A 7,036-nucleotide genomic window follows, 5' to 3' on the forward strand; every position below is an offset into this window, starting at 1 on the left:
TTTTAAATTCGGACAAAAATTATATGAAACACTGATAATCAAAGTTTTGTTGCCTTGAAAGTCATTAGATAGTCAATCTGCATTTGGGGTTGTACACCATGAACATTAACCAACAACCAAGAACAGGCTTGGCTGTTTAGTAACGTACACTACTGGCCATTAAAATTGCTACACCAAGAAGAAATGCAGATGATAAATGGGTATTCATTGGACAAATATATTATACTAGAACTGACATGTGATTACATTTTCACGCAATTTGGGTGCATAGTTCCTGAGAAATCAGTACCCAGAACAACCACCTCTGGCCGTAATAACGGCCTCGATACGCCTGAATATTGAGTCAAACAGAGCTTGGATGGCGTGTACAGGTACAGCTGCCCATGCAGCTTCAACACGATACCACAGTTCAAGAGTAGTGACTGGCGTATTGTGACGAGCCAGTTGCTCGGCCACCATTGACCAGTCGTTTTCAATTAGTGAGAGATCTGGAGAATGTACTGGCCAGGGCGGCAGTCGAACATTTTCTGTATCCAGAAAGGCCCGTACAGGACCTGCAACATGCGGTCGTGCATTATCCTGCTGAAATGTAGGGTTTTGCAGGGATCGAATGAAGGGTAGAGCCACGGGTCGTAACACATCTGAAATGTAACGTCCATTGTTCAAAGTGCCGTTAATGCGAACAAGAGGTGACCGAGACGTGTAACCAATGGCACCCCATACCATCACACCGGGTGATGCGCTAGTATGGCGATGACGAATACGCGCTTCCAATGTGCGTTCACCACGATGTCACCAAACACTGATGCGACCTGTACACAGAACCTGGTTTCATCCGAAAAAATGACGTTTTGCCATTCGTGCACCCAGGTTCGTTGTTGAGTACACCATCGCAGGCGCTTCTGTCTGTGATGCAGCGTCACGGGTAACCGCAGCCATGATCTCCGAGCTGATAGTCCGTGCTGTTGCAAACGTCGTCGAACTGTTGGTGCAGATGGTTGTTGTCTTGCAAACGTCCCCATCTGTTGGCTCAGGGATCGAGACGTGGCTGCACGATCCGTTACAGCCATGCGGATATGATGCCTGTCATCTCGACTGCTAGTGATACGAGGCGGTTGGAATCCAGCACGGCGTTCCGTATTACCCTCCTGAACCCACCGATTCCACATTCTGATAACAGTCATTGGATCTCGACCAACGCGAACAGCAATGTCGCGATACGATAAACCGCAATCGCGATAGGCTTCAACCCGACCTTTATCGAAGTCGGAAACGTGATGGTACGCATTTCTCCTCCTTACACGAGGCATCAAAACAACGTTTCACTAGGCAACGCCGGTCAACTGCTGTTTGTGTATAAGAAATCGGTTGGAAACTTTCTTCATGTCAGCACATTGTATGTGTCGCCACCGCCAACGTTGTGAGAATGCTCTGAAAAGCTAATCATTTGCATGTCACGGCATCTTCTTCCTGTCGGTTAAATTTCGCGTCTGTAGCACGTCATCTTCGTGGTGTTCCAATTTTAATGGCAAGTAGTGGAGATCTTCAGCCCCCTACGTACTAACCCCGTAGAGATCGTGAAAAAAATATTAATTAAAAAGTGGTAAGATGCGAGTAGATCTCGCCCTCTGAGGATTCCGTATAAGCTTAGTTATGTGTACAGACAGTTCCTCCATTCCGGAATCGAAGATCTCCACAATTTTTGCCTGTCATCGACATTAATAGTGGCAAGATAACCGTCCCACGTATTACAAGACTTTCGAGGGTGTTTGATGTGGGATAACAAATGACAAAAGAAACGTTTTTCGTGTAATATAATTACAAATTAACAGTTTTCTGACTTTTTTTCTTTACTTGTAATGTGAAACCTTTCTTCTTGCCAAATTTCGAGATTCCACATCAAAGGGAAGTACTCTGTTATGTTTTAATGAGTGAGTTTGTGGGTACCGGTAATCACAAAAATAAAGGAATTAGAATTATGTATTAATACCTTCAGCTGCTGACGGGCGTTGATATACAGGGTGCGTCAGAAAAATGTATACACACTTTGAAGCTTCATAGAAAATTTATTTCCCGTTCTACAATGATAAATCTCTGGAAATGGAAAGCTTAAAGTCCAATTGGAAAAATAAATGTACTTTGCAAATGTGATTAATGTTCAGACTGGTGGCCTTCAGCATCAATACATTTCTGAGTACGAGTCACCACTGCTTCCATACATCGTACCAAAGTGTCCAATGAGATTTCTGCGCACATCGCCTGAATCTCATTCCAAAGTGTGTCCAGGTTATGTGGTTTACGTTTGTACACCTCATCTTTTACTGCGACCCGGGTTCGATTCCCGGCGGGGTCAGGGATTTTCTGATGACTGGGTGTTGACTGGGTGTTGTGTGATGTCCTTAGGTTAGTTAGGTTTAAGTAGTTCTAAGTTCTAGAGGACTGATGACCATATCTGTTAAGTCCCATAGTGCTCAGAGCCATTTGAACCATTTTTTACAGTGCCCCTTAAGAAGAAATCCAGCGGCGTGAGGTCTGGAGAGCGTGCAGGAAACTCGATTGGTCCCCTGCGTCCTATCTACTGGCCTGGCACATTGTGATCCAGGTATGCTCGTACGTCCCTCTGGTAGTGCAGCGGGGCGCCATCTTGTTGGAAATAAAACTCATCATTACCGTATAATGCACGAATGGCAGGGAATATGGAGTCAGGAAGCATTTTTAGGTACGTTTCTCCAGTAACAGTACCTTCAAAGAGGAAAGGCCCAATGAGTCCCCTTGCAGACAAACCACACCACACATTTACACCAGGCAAATTCACAGCCTTTTCAACTGTAATGTGAGGATTATCTTCAGCCCAGTACACAGAATTGTGCCTATTGACAGTTCCATTGAGTTTGAATTGGGCTTCATCCGATCAAATTATGCTATCATAAATCCCGGTTCACATCTCACCATCTCCTGAACCCATTCATAAAATTCTAACCTTCGATCTGGATCGTCGTCACTTAGCTGCTGCACCAGCCTTGGAATGTACACATGAAACTTGCCTTTCTTCAGAATGCGTAGCACACTACTAGCACTTACATTACTCTCACGTGCCGCTTGCCTTGAAGATTTTTGAGGCGAACGCTGAAACAGTTCCAAGACCGTAGTTGTGGAATCATCACTTGTAGCTGTACGAGGTCGCCCTGATCGAACTTTATGCACATCACACACTGTTCCACGAATTTCGAATTTGTCTCGTAGACGTGTAATTGTTAACCTTGAAGGTGGTTCTGTACCATACTCACTTCTCCACTGTCTTCGAACTGCAGCTACATTCTCAAACTTCCAGTACCACTTAATTATCTGCTTCCGCGCTTCAAAGCTCAAACGCACATCCGCCATGTTGCAGTTACTTCCTTGTCACTGCTGCCACCTGTTGAAGGAACATAACATTACTTTCTCACAGGTATTTAACCTTGTAGAACGGGAAATAAATTGTCTATGACAGTTCAAAGTGTGTATACATTTTTTTGACGCACCCTGTATACATGGCCATGTAAGCAGGAGATACCGGGTTCGAGTCCCGGTCGGGGCACACATTTTCACCTGTCCCTGTTGATATGTATCAACGCCCGTCAGCAGCTGAAGGTATTAATATATAATTCTAATTTCATTCTAGGCGGCTGCAGGTCATCAATGGTGTCTGTTCCTGCGGACATGTCCGAAAGAACAGACACCATATCCATGTAAGTATAAACAAAAATAAAGGTTTCTTGCGATCGAGACACTTTACATTCATTTGGGAGCTGCTTTGATCAAATGAGATGCGGAATGCTAAAAGATGAGATGCGCACATGTCATAAGTAGTTGTTGGCCGGAAGTTCCTTTCTAGGGAGTTCGGTCCACTGATGCAGGTCTTTTTATTTGACGGCACTTCCGCGATTTGTGCAGCCATGATGCGAAATGATGATGACAACACACACACACACACACACACACACACACACAGTCCCGAAAGGAGAAAATCCGTAGCAAGATCCCAGCGACGCTAGCCATAAGACCACGACTTCCTGATAGAGGTCGTGAAGAGATGGTTAAGGTAATAATTGCTGCACGCACAATTTAAGCAGCCCTTCTTCCCTCGTTACATACTCTAATATGCTATCCACGCTAACTACCCTCTGCTTCGCACTACGCAGTGTTTCAGGGAGTAAACACGGTAGTACACTTTCCGTTTAAGCCCATTGAGAATTTGTGTTTGAATGCAGCATTTAATTTACGATATAAAAGCCAAGCCATTTTTACCCTATTGTTTATTTAGTTACTGTATTTTACAGACTTCATCATAACCAACATGGATTCCGCAAACAGAGATCATGTGAAACCCAGCTCGCCCTATTTGCCCAAGAAATTCACAGTGCCGTAGACACTGGCGAGCAGATTGATGCCGTATTCCTGGACTTCAGGAAGGCATTTGATACGGTTCCGCACTTACGTTTAGTGAAAAAAATACGTGCTTACGGATTATCGGACCAGGTTTGTGATTGGATTCAGGATTTCCTAGAAGAAAGAACACAACATGTCATTCTTAACGGTTCAAAATCTGCAGATGTAGAGGTAATTTCGGGAGTACCGCAAGGAAGCGTGATAGGACCTTTATTGTTTACAATATACATAAATGACTTAGTTGACAACATCGGTAGCTCCGTGAGGCTATTTGCAGATGACACGGTTGTCTACAAGAAAGTAGCAACATCAGAAGACTCGTACGTACTCCAGGAAGACCTGCAGAGGATTAATGAATGGTGCGACAGCTGGCAGCTTTCCCTAAACGTAGATAAATGTAATATAATGCGCATACATAGGGGCAGAAATCCATTCCAGTACGATTATGCCATAGGTGGTAAATCATTGGAAGCGGTAACGACCGTAAAATACTTAGGAGTTACTATCCGGAGCGATCTGAAGTGGAATGATCACATAAAACAAATAGTGGGAAAAGCAGGCGCCAGGTTGAGATTCATAGGAAGAATTCTAAGAAAATGTGACTCATCGACGAAAGAAGTAGCTTACAAAACGCTTGTTCGTCCGATTCTTGAGTATTGCTCATCAGTATGGGACCCTTACCAGGTTGGATTAATAGAAGAGATAGACATGATCCAGCGAAAAGCAGCGCGATTCGTCATGGGGACATTTAGTCAGCGCGAGAGCGTTACGGAGATGCTGAACAAGCTCCAGTGGCGGACACTTCAAGAAAGGCGTTACGCAATACGGAGAGGTTTATTATCGAAATTACGAGAGAGCACATTCCGGGAAGAGATGGGCAACATATTACTACCGCCCACATATATCTCGCGTAATGATCACAACGAAAAGATCCGAGAAATTAGAGCAAATACGGAGACTTACAAGCAGTCGTTCTTCCCACGCACAATTCGTGAATGGAACAGGGAAGGGGGGATCAGATAGTGGTACAATAAGTACCCTCCGCCACACACCGTAAGGTGGCTCGCGGAGTATAGATGTAGATGTAGATGTAGACTATAAGACGCACCTTAATGTTTTTTTAAAAAAAAGCAGTCCGTCTTCAGGCCACAAGTGGCCCATCTGGACCATCCGACCGCCGTGTCATCCTCAGCTGAGGATGCGGACAGGAGGGCCGTGTGGTCAGCACACCGCTCTCCCAGCCGTTATGATGGTTTTCTTTGACCGGAGCCGCTACTATTCGGTCGAGTAGCTCCTCAATTGGCATCACGAGGCTGAGTGCACCCCGAAAAATGGCAACAGCGCATAGCGGCCTGGATGGTAACCCATCCAGGTGCTGGCCACGCCCGACAGCGCTTAACTTCGGCGATCTCACGGGAACCGGTGTATCCACTGCAGCAAGGCCATTGCCTACCTTAATATTTAGGCAATTTAAAGTTTTTTTACCATTTTTATTATTAGACTACAGAGCAACAATAAAAAAATCTTAGTTTATAAAACCGAACTGACCTTTGAAATCCATGAAAATTTTCATCTTCTAATATCGGCCATTTCGCATTCAGTCCTCTATTTGCACATCTAGTCTTCCTCATTTTTTCAGTTCTTCTTTACTAGCCCACAAATCGCGAATGTTTTTTCCTGTAGGTGGAAGGCCGAAATGCTGCTCAGCTTCAATGTTCATCTGCATATCCTGTTACTTTCAATTGTATAGCCCACATCATATAAATACCTCTTTATCCTATTACGAAACTGGCTAGTAACAAAAATGTTTTACTGTTACCAATAACACAAATCACTTTCAATTGAAGTTCATTGGTACCGTAGACTGCAATGGCACATCGTAGGCTAGACAGTGTTCTGGGTTTGTGGTGGCGGGGCGGGAGGGAGGCAGTGTTAGTAGACAGTGTTAGCAAGCTTGTGAGTCCCCGTAACTCAGTCCGTCTCGTCGGTGCACTCCAGCTGCCAGTTGAATCCAATGTTGCCAGATAGAGATAGGTTTCCTGGGTCGTCGAATAAATGGCCATTTTTAAGACTAAATGGAATTTTAAGTCAAGCTCTCGACATTTTTATATTAATTTCGAGTATAAGACGGACCTGAATTTTGCAGGCAATCTGTCGAGGGAAAAAGTGGCTCTTATAGTCCGTAAAATATGGTAACCATTCATCCGCTTGTTGCTTTCATTTGCCCGCAAGTGTTCAGATTCTGATTAAATTTGACTATTCTCCTACCGACATACTGACTGTATATTATCTTCGTCTTATTGCAAATATCTTCAAGCCAACTGTCATATCTGCAATGTCCAGTTCCTTCAGCCTTTGCCGAAGTTCTTTAGAATCCGAACCATATAAAACAATCTGCAGATTAACATCACAGATTTTGTAGAAGTTAGTCCGGGAACCCAGTACGTTGTCCTCGATGGTGAGTGTTCATCGGAGGTGAGGGCATCATCTGGAGTGTCCAGGGAAGCGCTGTTGTTTGCTATCTACGTAAATGATCTTTTGGATAGGGTGTATAGCAATATGCGGCAGTTTGCTGATGATGCTGTGGTGTACGGGAAGGTGTCGTTGA

The sequence above is a fragment of the Schistocerca nitens genome, chromosome 2, assembly GCF_023898315.1.
Source record: "Schistocerca nitens isolate TAMUIC-IGC-003100 chromosome 2, iqSchNite1.1, whole genome shotgun sequence".
Taxonomy (NCBI): domain Eukaryota; kingdom Metazoa; phylum Arthropoda; class Insecta; order Orthoptera; family Acrididae; genus Schistocerca; species Schistocerca nitens.